Source organism: Lissotriton helveticus, chromosome 2_2 (assembly GCF_964261635.1).
Source record: "Lissotriton helveticus chromosome 2_2, aLisHel1.1, whole genome shotgun sequence".
Lineage (NCBI taxonomy): Eukaryota > Metazoa > Chordata > Amphibia > Caudata > Salamandridae > Lissotriton > Lissotriton helveticus.
In genome coordinates, this window is record NC_136060.1 from 258,993,134 (window position 1) to 259,006,905 (window position 13,772).

Consider the following 13,772-nt stretch of genomic DNA (forward strand, 5'->3'; position numbering starts at 1 on the left):
TGTGTTTTCTTCTGTGCTACCCCATTGGCCTTTGATTACGACTTATTCTAAAAGACCGCACGCAATTGGCCAGAGGCGGGCGCATTACTCTGCCCATGTCCTATTGGTGTCTATTACACGCTTGCTGCGTGTAATAGACACCAATAGGCCATGGGGTTTCAATTATCATGCTCAGACATGGGCGTGATAATTGAAACCACGTGTGTGGCTGCGCACCACTTGTTTTCTATAACCGGATGGAAAATATTACTATTTCTAGTAATTGTTGATAAATCGAATCCCATTAAAATAGTTGGGACCGTGCAGATGGTTGTGTTTTTAATGGGGGGGAGGTGGGGTGTAAGAGGGCGGTGTTATTATAGTCCAGATTAAGATAGTGGCAATTACCAGTTGAAATATCTTCCTTCGTGTTATTCCATTAAATAATCTGTGTCATACACGATGGTTTCTGCAATATCTTTTTAAGTTCAACTCTATCATAGAACAAGCATTTGCAATGCAATAGGTCTAGCATTATTAAAGTTTAAGCTATAGGTGTTGCATTATTTAGCAATGCCAATAGCTCAAACTTTAATAATGCGAGACCTATTGCATTGCAAATGCTTGTTTTTAAGCAGGTAACATCGAAGCATGCAGACACAAGTGTGACATTCGTGTCACAGCTCGTGCCTTCCTTGCGTCGCTTTCGGAATGTTATGTTTTATATATGAGAAGGTTGAGAAGTAGAAATTAACGGAAGTTCAGTCATTCTTCCTTTATACTTGCTGCATACAAGACGTGTTCAGAGGATCAATTCACATCAAGAGAATTACCGTCTCTGTCTTTTCATTCCTGTATACTGGACTTTCCTAGAATTACTAATTCTCTACTATTTTTCAGATGTGGAGCTTCAGGGTGCACTATGTCCCGGCACGTGGTGAGAGATACACCAGTGACAGAAAGGTGAACTGCGAAGATTCTCTTCAGTGTCACTCACTCACTCTTACTCTCACTCTCTCTTTCTTTCCTTTGATGAACGAATGACGCACACATTTTTTCTTACTTTTGATCTAATAGGCTGTGTTTCACAAATTGGCGTCCCCCCCAACGCCAACAGAGCTCAACGTCTGTGGAACCTGCAATGATAAGTGGCCATCCTGGCAATGACCGAGAAGGTTGCTTCGGCACGTGGTGGACCCTCTTTCAAACACACTGGTGGCACAAGGTGAGCAGAGAAGCTTCTTTATGCAGCAGTCACCTCTGGTCAGTGAGAGTACATAGTGTGCAGCAGCCTGAGTGCGTAGGAATGGGCACTCACCTCTGGGCAGTGGGACAAGATAGGGTGCAGCAGTCTGGGTGCGCAGGAACAAGCACTCACCTCCGGGCACTGGGAGTGGATGGGGTGCAGCAGTCTGGGTACGCAGTAAGGGTAAGTCGCAGTGGGAGTGGATAGTGTACAGCACCCTGGGAGGAAAATAGCGCGCAGACACCTCCTTGCAGTGGGAGTGGATGGAATACAGCAGCCTGGGTGCACAGAGTCGTAACCCAGAAATATGCGTGTGCATTTGTATATACACTGCAATTACTAATTCTATACTATCTTTCAGATCACTAAACTTGAGGGTGCACTATGACCCGGCACGTGGTTGGACACACACCGGTGGCAGAAAGGTGAGCTTCGAAGATTTTCTCCACTATGAACACCCCCTCTTCTGCTCTATCTCTTCCTTTCTCTCTCTCACACTTCTTCTCTTTCTCTGTCTCTTCCTCTCTCTGTCTCATTCTTTCTTTCTCTCTCTTCCTCTTTCTCCCTCTCTCTCACACTGTTTCTCTTTTCAAGTTGTGAAACCTGTTGTCCGCAGTGCAAATTGATAAATCAAGGCTGAATTCAAAGCTCTCCACAGCATAAATCCAAAGCAGAATTCATGTTGTGAGCTTTGCCGCTTGTAGTGTATGCAGCAGGTAAGCAGAGTGGCCTAGGTGCACAGGGCCTCAAATTGAGCGCAGTGCGGCAAGAGGGGTGAGGTGCATCAGCATCACTTACGCAGGTGTAAACAAAAGATATTGCCGTGCATAATGATGTGATCTCTCACCTCATTCAGTCTCATCTCTGTCTCATTTTAAAGGCCAGCTGGACCATACTATAGACCTGAGCCAGTGGGCAGCGCTGCCCTACAGACACCTCTTCAGAGCGGTGCTGCGAGAGGGGTGGGATGCATCAGGCAGACTGCGCATGTGCAAATAAGCAATATTGCCAAGTGTTATGTTGTGATCTCTGACCTCATTCAGTCACATTGGTCTAATTTTAAGGACCTACTGGGCCGTACTATGGACCTGATCCAGCAGGCAGCACTACCCTACAGACACGTGGCATTGGCTTTTAGGACACTGTAGTTAGCTTCTTACTGAGTGTACATGCACACAGGCTGCCGCCACTGCATTACACGCGAACTTTAAGCTTCTAGCATTCGCTCTATTCCTTTCTATGTAAACTTTACAATAACATATTATTTAACCTTGTGTATTCTCGTGCACTCCAACTCCTCTTTGAACCACGATTACCACTAACTGTTGATCGTACTTCAAAAATGAAGGATGCACTCAACTCCTATATTCTATCAAGCTTAAAATAAACCTTCATTTACCTCCAGACATTTCCACTATTAAATTATTTCTCCCTTTACAGAAATTCATTGATTGGCTGCAAAGGGGCTGAGCGGGAACTCTCTCCCGCAATGATGCCCTGATCATTCTAACAACTTCCATGGCAGTATCAAGACACCGTTCCATTTTGGAGACCTGGTCTTCCATACAAATATACCCCGGCTTCGGAGCTTGCACCAACACGTCGTGGGACACACCATTGGTGGCAGGTGAGCAGTGAAGCCTCAGTGTGGAAGACCTACAATTGAGCACATTGTGGGGGAAGGGACTGGGTTGCAGCACTCTGGGTGCACAGGTGAATACAAGCGATTTTCCAGTGACTAATATTGTAGGAGTATATTATCAAAGAATGGCGATAACATTATCACCACTTTACCAACAGGAAACTGCAGCTAAAGCTAAGATAAGGGGTTGATAATATGCCCTTATGAATTCCCATAGAATTCCACGCCCACACCAAAACCTGTGCTTCTAAGGGAATCCACAACAGCATATTATGAACACCACGGTTTCCTGCCGCTAAAACGGCGATAATGTTATCGCCCTTCCTTCATAATATGGCCCATAATCTCTGCCTTCATGTATTTAATTTTAAGGACTTCTTAAACCACAGTCTATCTTGCAGATCCCTGCATCCTAGACAAAAGGGTGACGTAGGGTAAACATTAACTCTGAGTGCAATAGGCTGACGCTCTATCTCCTCCTGCCTCTCTTCTTTTAACTCTCCCTCCCCTTCTCACTTCCACCCACTGCCCCTCCCTTCCATTTTCACTATGGTCCTTTCATTCAAACTAGCTTTCTTTACCTCTTCCACATAGCACACATACTTATGTTTCATTTTTGTCTGGCAGGTTACCTATGCTGCTTCCACTGGAGTCCAACCCACCTTTTTTTATTATACTGTTCTGTTAAAGTTACATTTCTATTTATTTGTGTTTTAATAAAAGTTGGTTTAAAAAATAACTGAGTGTATAGGTCATCTTCTTCTGACAACACTTGACTACTATTTATTGTGATAATCATCTGTTTATAGAAGATTTTAAAGTCAATACTATTTAACATTACAGTGCACCTACAAAAAATAATGTAACTAACTGTTAGGCACAGGAATCCTGGGTAATTATACAACTGCAAGAGTTCTATGAGTGTATCACTTCATAACACCATATGTACTGCCCTTGTGATTACAGAAAAAAATGAGGCACTGCCTAGGACCACCGAGACTTCAGGGAGTATGACGATCCCCGGACTTAAGTTGACCTCAAACTCGTCGAACAATTAATAAACAATACCCGGGAAGGTGACGCACTCCTAGACTGCAAAACGTCTCTGTACCCCTCCACGCCCAATTCACATGTGACATTAACACAGTACTTAATTTGTAAAAGAAAAAGTGCCGGGGCTCAAAGTTTTACTAAGAAAAGAATGGTGTTTATGACTAGAAGTATAATACCCGGGCTGAATCTTTACAAGCTCTTCTACTTTTTCAGAGGTGCTGGCTGTAGGGAAGCAGTCATATTTCCCCAGGGGCCTCTACATGACAGAGGGGAAACCACACAGAGACGATGGAGCGCTGTGTACATTAGGAGCAAAAGGAGTACACAACTCTTCGAATTAACCTCCCATCCACCCATTTATTTTGTAGCCCAGAGGGGTGGCGGTCCCGGGGGCTAGGGGACCCCTCTGGACCCCCATAAAATGTAATATTTTAGCCCCCGTGATTTGGCCCCCCAGGGGCTAATTATTAAAGAAGCATGAGAGTCCGCGCTTCAAAAAAAAATTTATGGCACGATCCACGTACTCTGCACGCATTTGGCCCTGAGTGTCCTTGTGGGACCCCCTAAGCAGGTCTACAGGGTCAGGGTATTTCTACCCTACTCCCTCAACAAGTTTTGCACACTTGTTCCACTGATTTCTTCAACCTCGCATCTACAGAGGCATAAAATGGCTGCCAACACTACCTGGTTTGGAATGTTGACAACCAGTTGACAGCCAATTAGCATGCAGCTCATGATCTGGATGGTGCGCGCAAGGTGCGCATAGGGTGCGCAGATCCACAGCGCCATAGATATATCTATGATTTTACTTTTGATTTTCTCAGCAACTGCTGAACGGGTTTACACCATTTAACCAAAAGGCAGGAGTCTGAACCAAGGGCTACCTCTTTGCCAAATTTGGTGTAATTCTGTTCAGCAGTTCGGGCTGTAGCTGCGATTAAATGTTCCTATGGAAAATTGCATGGAGAAAACACGTTTTGGGCCCCCCCTTTTTTCCCTTTTTTCGCTTGGCAAATCACCCTGAGACTTCCAGGATAGGAGCGGGCCAACAGTTTTGAAAATTTCACGAAGATTCCTCAACCTGTGCCAAAGTTATTCCAAATAGAATGTTGCAGATTTCCTATGGATAATAGGTCCTAACTATACCTACCTACTGGCCACACACAGCGTGCTTTAGTCCTTTTATTGAGAGGATGTATTCAGCTTGAAAGCGGCACAAATAAACACCAAACACGTTTCGGGCATCATCTGCCCTTGGTCACTTGCAGACGGAAACAGCAGCAGCAGAACCCCTCACACACTTTTAAATGTCCCACCCATGTGGGCGTGTGCGCTTTGAATGCTGGTAAACGAAGTCCGACTTGTCTACCCATGTGGGTGCCGCCATACATATATATATATATATATATATATATATATATATATATATATATATATATATTCACTGAAAAAACCATAGGTTTCAGGAGTTATATAGTTAGGAATTAGCGTTTAAAAAACCTTTGAAATTCACTCAAAAAACTATACGTTTTAGTGGTGTTATAGTTAGCTGGACATTTTACTCATACAAAACCATTGAAATTGCTCCTATATAGTTAGTTGTACTAACTATATTTCGCGCACCTGCAATCCACTGCTGATGATGTTACATATTAGATCATTCATGACATGGTCAGTGACATCACTGATGACATCTCAAATGACATAGGAGCATTTTCAATGGTTTTGTATGAGTAAAATGTCCAGCTAACTATAACACCACTAAAACGTATAGTTTTTTGAGTGAATTTCAAAGGTTTTTTAAAAGCTAATTCCTAACTATATAACTCCTAAAACCTATGGTTTTTTCAGTGAATTTCAAAGGTTTTTTAAATGCTAATTCCTAACTATATAAGGCCTGAAACCTATGTTTTTTTCAGTGAATTTGCAAGGTTTTTTAAATGCTAATTCCTAACTATATAAGGCCTGAAATCTATGGTTTTTTCAGTGATTTTCAAGGTTTTTTAAATGCTAATTCCTAACTATATAAGGCCTGGAACCTATTGTTTTTTCAGTGAATTTGCAAGGTTTTCTTTAAATGCTAATTCTATTAGCGGATAACGTTTTTATATATTAAAACGTTTTTTAAATCTCAAATGCCTGCTTTGCTAACAGAGTTTTTAAGCACAGGCTCTTTTGTCTCTGGTGGCCATCTTGGGAGACTGCATATCAGAATTTTTTTAATGAAATATAAGAGGATTTGAGAAGTCACTCAAAATGTGCCCTAATTTTTCTTTCTTCAGCACTAATCATAATTTCTATGGCAAAATGAACCCCCTAATTTTGTTCCATTGCAAATTAAATGTTTTAAGTGTTAACACTTTATTCCAATCAAGATGACTTCAGATGTGCCATACTTTTGTCATAAGTAAGACTGTTAGCGCTCTAGTTGTTCTTTAGTACACTCTGGGACATTCTGTCATTGGGCTATAGTTGGGCTACATCTGGCTAATATTTGGGCTACATTTGTTTTTTTTGTCTCTGGTGGCCATCTTTGGGCTACATTGGGCTACATTGGGCTACATTTGGGCTCTAACATATATATAGCCCAATGTAGCCCAATATATATTTTTTCAAAGTTAATTTTCGTAAAAACCACTGGAGCACATATCTTGAGACATAGCAAAGGCACATCGGGCTACCAGTCCCTACAATTTTGCCAAGTTTGGTGGAAAACCATTCAGCCGTTCGGGCTAAAAGTGAGTCCAACCGCCCTATGGAAATTAACATGGGGAAAACACGTTTTGGGACCCCCCTTTTATCTCGGCCCCCGCTTGACGAATCCCCCCCAAACTTTCAGGGAAGGACCGGAGCGCCGCGAGGCAAAGTTAAGGAAAATTTCAGGAAGATTCCTCAACCGGCGCCAAAGTTATTCCCAATAGAATGTTGCGATTTCCCTATGGAAAACAATCCTAACTATATATACCTACTGGCTATCGCCAGTAGGTAATATATATATATATATATATATATATATATATATATATATATATATATATATATATATATATATATATTTATTCACTGGAAAAAAACATAGGTTTCAGGGATGTTATAGTTAGTGTGACATTTCACTCTTACAAAGCCATAGAAATGTGTCCGTTATAGTTGGTTCAGCTAACTATAACTTGCGCCCCCGCAATGCACTGATGATGATGTCACGTATTACATCATTCATTCATGACATCATCCAGTGACTCTGTTTCTGTAAAGTTGAAACATGTTTTATATATCTATGAGCAAGGTGTATTAAAGAATGAGTGGGTGTATAAGTGTCTGAATGGATGATTTAGTAGGTGCATGACTGATGGTATAAGTGAGTGATTAAATGTGTCTTACTGAATGCATGGGTTCATGACTGATACAGACATTCACACAGTTTAGTTTGTCAGTTGGTGTGTAAGCGGTTGCATGGGTTGGTGAGTAGCTAAATGAGGGTCTATTTTGGTTATCGATTGGTTGTCTGAGTGTCTGTATGGGTGCCTGAGTGTCTGTGTGGGTGGGTGGGGGTTGTGACTCTATGCATCAATGTTGAGTGGGTGATTCACTGTGTGTATGGGTTCAAGAGTGTGTCTGTAAAGGGCTGTATGGGTGGGTGAGTGTGCATATGGCTGTGTTAGTGAGTGAATGGATGTCTCAGTGGTACATGTTTGAGTAACTACATATGTGAAAGGCAGTATATGTGAGTGTTGGAGTATATAAATGACTATATATGAGAGTGAGCGACAGTGAGAGTGGCTGTATGGATGAGTGTGTGCTTGTGTCAGTGGTTGTGTACGAGAGTAAGTATGTGTTAGTATCTGTATGAATAGGTGATGTGGTGTATGTACAACTGTATAGGTGAGTAAATGGGAGTGTGAATGATTCTTTACATGACTCACTAGGTGTGTAAGTACCTGTACGGGTGAGTGGCAGTGTGTGAGTGCCTGTATAGGCGTATGAGTGCATATGAAAGAGTTGCATTAATGAGTGACTGCATGTATGAGTGATTGTATGGGTGAATGACTGGATATGTGTATAGACCTAGGAATGAGTGCGTATGCAGTAACTGGTATTGGTGTGTTGATGCTTTCGAAAATGGTAGTCTGTATTTTAAAGTGGGTGTATCAAAGGTTATATTAGACTGTGAGGAGGTATATCAGATTTTCACGTGGATGATGTCATCTGTAAGGTCATCAGTGATGTCATTTGAGACGTCATCAGTGATGTCATCAGCGATGTCACTGACCATGTCATGAATGATGTAATATGTGACGTCATCAGCAGTGCATTGAGTGGGCCCGAGTTATAGTTAGCTGAACTAACTATAACAGCTACATTTCTATGGTTTTGTACAAGTGAAAGGTCTAACTAACTATAACTTCCCTGAAACCCCTGTTTTTTTCAGTGAATTTCTAGGGTTTTTTAAATGCTAATTTCTAACTATAACGTCCCTGAAACCTATGTTTTTCAGTGAATTTCTAGGGTTTTCAAATGCTAATTTCTAACTATAACGTCCCTGAAACATATGTTTTTTCAGTGAATTTCAGCGCTTTTTTAAATGCTAATTTGTAAAATTAATATTTCTAAAACCTTTTTTTTAAAAGATAATTTCTAACTCTAATATCATATAATTATTTTCTCTTATTTTTTTAATTTTAATTTAAATATGTAATGTCCTATGTCTTTTAAAATATATATATATTTTAAAAAAAATACTGGAGTCGCGTACCCATTGTGTACCTATCACGGTGGGTGCGCAAATTTAAGCCGCCATATTGATAAAGTCGAGAAGGAGCCGCGTTTGGTTTGCGATGGCTGCAGGTGCGTGGCCCCACGTAACATCATATATGTATGGGATCGCATCATGTGCGTGATTAGTAAGCGACGGGTGCATTGTGCATGGCCCAGCGTAACGTCATATATGTATGGGTTTGTGTCATGTGCGTGTTTCGTATGCGCCATGTGCGTGGTGCCAGGACCTGTGTGATGTCATATACGTGCTGGGTCGCGCCGGGTGGGAGACGCCTGTAAAAAAAACTATTTTTAAACTATATATATATATATAACTTTAATGTATATATCAGGGCAAAAGATTATCTAAACTATTTATAAAAATAATATATTTGTACTTGTAATAAGGTTATATTATTCTTAAATATATTTTCTCAAAGTCACGTTGGCTGCGCACTTGTTGTCCGCTGGGTGCGCGACTCCCATGTGACTTTAAAAGAAACCATTTAATTGGTTGACAAGGTTTTTCATTATAGAACTTGAAGGCCCCCACCCTTTTTAGTCATTCTCTCTGCTGCATCACAGGAGAGTCACCTGGTGGGTTTTTGTGAGCAGAATTGTGATTTTTTTGGGTGTTTACTTGGAAAACTTCTACAATGCCTTCTTCAAATCCACCAATAGACCGTTCATCTGATGATGAAGATTTGGGGCCACAGAATACTTAGAGTGCTACAAGGAGAGTGCATGGTGAATTTATGAGTACTTATGTTTTGGCAGAGTGATTGGATAAGGACATTGGGCTGGCTGGGTAATTGGAGGAGCACTCAGCTAGTAACAGAGAGATTACTAAACTGTATAGGTAACAGTTTTTTTATTTTATTTCAAAGACCTTTATTTCACTTCACACAGTATACACAGCTGTGAGTCCACAACCCGGAGGTCGGCAGCGCTTCATAGCAATGTTTCAGATGGAATAACACAGCCTGATAGCCGACATCCCATAGGGCCCGGCGGCGTGTAGTCACTAGCACGATATTAATCAATACCTATGTGAGTCGTGTCCAATCACATTATAAAATTCTACCCATATGTACCTTGAAACCATGTCAACAGTACCCTAACCCAAATCCCCTGCCACAACCCCAGACTGAATAATGTTTGCAAAATACGTCTCACAATTCCCAGTCCATCCAACACTCGTCACATGCAGACTATCTTTTCCCAGTAAAGTCGCTATTTATATCACTGCTGCAATAGCACTCTCCCAACACCCTCACTAGTCCCACTCCCATCAAGAGCACCCCAATGCCCACTACCCCTTGCACATAAATCAGAGCCAGTCTGGCTCAGCCATAATGTAAATGGTACCCAAATGTCAATCGGCCTAGACCTACTCGGCAAAAGATGCCAGTAGTTCGTCATTTGGTCCTTACAATACACAGCCGATCTTATCCATTACGCCATCGTGGGTGGGGCCACCTTCTTCCAGTGCAGTGCTATCTGGCATTTGGCTAGTAATAGCAACATCGCAACCAACATGCGTGAATTATTGGGCACCTCCATGGCCCAACCCAAGAGCGGCAATAATGGATCAACTCTCAGTTCCACTTCTATCATGTGCCCTATGTGACCTAGCACTTCATCCAAATATTTTGCCACTTGTCTACATTCCCAGATCAGATGAAAAAAGGTTGCCTCCTGCACACCAGCATTTTGCATCCGATTGCAGCCCCATACGCAACAACTGTTTAGGCGTGCGATAAGCCCTGTGTAGGTAATTAAAGTGTATTAACCTCAATCTATAATTAGGGGACAGGTTCTCAAGTTGTGCACAACAAAATTCCCATTGCTTGTCAGTTATAGTTATGCCTGCTTCCCGTTCCCATTCAATTTTGGACCTACACACTACTACCGGTGAAGTGTCCCGCGTTATGTTATATATTCATGTAATCAATTTACGGGGGGGAGTTATTAGAGAGTATGGCCTCAAAGGCTGGCAGCGTGGGCGGAGCCGCAGGAAATTGCGGGTATCGTGCCCTACATGCTGCTCTGAGTTGATAAAACAACATCATATCAGATACAGAAGGCTCATTAGGCTCGCTCAACTTTTGCAATGTCAGAAAGACGTCATCTGGGTAAAGATCACTGGCTACCCTCAATCCCCTCGTGCTCGCTCTTTCTGTCACTGCTTTGTCTATTAACGGTTCTAACAATGGATTCCTGCCCAACGGCATCGATGGTGCATATAACTCCTCGATTCCGGCCCTCTTTGCCAACTTGGCCCAGGCCCATCGAGTAGTTTCAACTGTGTTAATATCTGCTGGTGACCTCTTGTATGGGTGATATACCATCACATTTAGCGGGGTGGGCGCGGCTACGTCTATTTTGATAGCCACGTGTGGCTGGAATGGAATCGGATGTTGCCAATAATGCAAATATTGCGCTTGCGCACTATACGCATAAAGCTCAAAATCCGGCGCTGCCAGACCACCCTGATTGAAAGGGAGCATCAATAGTTTCCATGAAACCCTAGGCTGGCATCCCACCCATATCAAATCCAGGATCCCAGTGCGGAGTCCTTTAAAGAAATGACTATTCAAAGGCAGTGGGATATTAACGAAGAGATAAAGTAACTTTGGCAAAATTACCATTTTAGTGAGGGCTATGTGCCCCGTCAGGGAGAGTGGTAGTGTTTTCCACCTCTGCGTCTTTCCTTCAATCCAATCCACCACTCTGCCGTAGTTTGCGAGCAATATCTCCTGTATGGATCTGCTAAACCAGATACCCATAATACTTAACCTCACCATCCGTCCCTTCAAGAGGAAACTCCGTGACACACTGTTTAGTCCCGTCAGTTAGCGTAAATAACACTGATTTCGCCCAATTTATCTGTATACCTGTGAGCCCTCCTTATTGTATAAACTCTCTCATAACCGGGTCAAGGTTATCCTCAGGTTGTACTACGTAAATTGTCATGTCGTCCGCATACATAGAGACAAGCAGTCCCCCCGTCGTGAACCCGATGCTGCACATTGTGTGATGCTGTCTGAGACGGGCCGCCAGTGGCTCAGTCGCTATAGCAAATAATAGAGACGATAATGGGCAACCCTGTCTAGTACCCCTTGTGATAATTATCGGTTCCGACAGTTGGCCATTCACCTTTACTCTTGCTGTGGGAGCGGTATATAAAATCCTAATTTGCTTTATAAGGGAGGGACTAAACCCCATTCTAGTAAATAATGCAAAAAGAAATTTCCACTCAAGAGAGTCAAATGCTTTTGTTGCATCCAACAGGGCAGCAGCTGCCTGTACACCCGGGTCTAAGTAATGAAGTAGTCCAAACAGGGTCCTAAGCTTATGGGAGGTAGCCCCTCCCGGGACAAAGCCAGACTGGTCCGACAATGCTATTTGTGGTAGCATAGGCTTTAGCCTATCCGCCAATAACTGCGCATAGATTTTTGCATCTAAATTAATCAACGAGAGGGGTCGATAAGATTCCGGACTAGTCGGATCCTTGTCCGGTTTCAATAAAGTTATTATCGTGGCCTCCCTGAGTGTAGGCGGAAGCATTCCCGTGTCCACGGCTTCCAAATATACCTTATGCAGCCGAGGTGCCACTATATCCACATACTCTTTATAGAAGGCTGCCGTCAAGCCGTCCGATCCCTGCGCCTTATCAGCCGGCATACCAGCTATGACCAATTTCACATCCTCCACAGTGATGGGAAGATCCATATATTGTCGTGCCCCATCATTGAACCATGCTAATGCTACAGTGTCTAGATAGTCTGTTATGTCACTCTCCTCTGGATCCGTGTGCGAAGTGTAGAGTGTCTGATAGAAGTCCGTCATTGTGCGAAGTATATCTTTTGGTGTCCTCACTATTTCTCCGTCTTCCCCTTTAAGTTCAGTAATATACTCTGCGCCCCTTGGAGCACGTATTAGGGAAGCAAGCGTTTTCCCCACTCTATCGCCCTTCCATATCTCCTGGCCTGTGCATATTTATTTAGGTATGCTGTTTCCCTCACCGCCTCTTCCTGAAATGCAGTTAGTTTCATCCTTAACGCTGCTTTAGTGGAGTTCGTAGGGCGCTCCCTACAGTCCCTCTCCAGCCCAGCAATTTCCCCTTCGAGTCTTACCAGCGTATCTCTTATAGACTTCAACACTCTGGATTTAAGTGCCATGCAGTTGCCCCTTGTTACCACCTTAAATGCCTCCCTTAACGTTCCGGGGACTCTGCTGAACCTTCATTGAACTCAAAATACTCAGTCAGTTTCTCTCTAAGTTCCTCTCTAAACACCTGATCTAACAACGCCCTCGAGGGAAACCTCCAGCTAAAAGGCCTAACATACTGCGGAGGGATCAATAGGTGTATCAGCACCGGTGCATGATCTGAAAAAGTCCTGGGCAAGTGAGCGGCCTTGACCACCCGGGAATGTAGGTTTCCAGACAAAAGCCAATAATCAATCCTCGACCATGCGCCTCTGTGTGGTGTCGCGCAGGTGCCCTCCCTGGCATCCGGATGTAACACCCTTCATGTGTCCACCAGGCAGTCGTCCTCCATTATTTCTTTTAACATCGCTACTGCTCTAGGGTGATGTTCACTAGACATACCATGTCTATCAGCAAATGAGGACAGGGCCACATTAAAATCTCCACCCCATAGGATCTCTACCTGCCCATATGACTGGATTTGCTGCCATATCTGTTGGAAAAATATAGGACTATCCACATTCGGCCCATATACATTCACAATCAACACCGGATCGTTACATACCGTTCCCAGCAGTAGTATGTATCCACCCTCCGTGTCCGTGTATGAGTCAGTTCTCGTCCACTGTAATCCCTTGCGGAGCAATATGGCTACCCCTCTAGCATAGTTGGAATATCGGGCTTCCACTATCACTCCCCATCTATAGTGTTTGAGCATTTTGTGTGTGCAGTCGCCAATTGCGTTTCCTGCAATAGGCAAATATCTACTTCATGTCTCATTAAGTAGGAGTGAATCAGCCGCGCCTTCCGGCGGTCATTCAAACCACGTATGTTCCAAGTAAGACAATTAATGCCCTTCACCATTAGTACCACACACTCAAAACTATA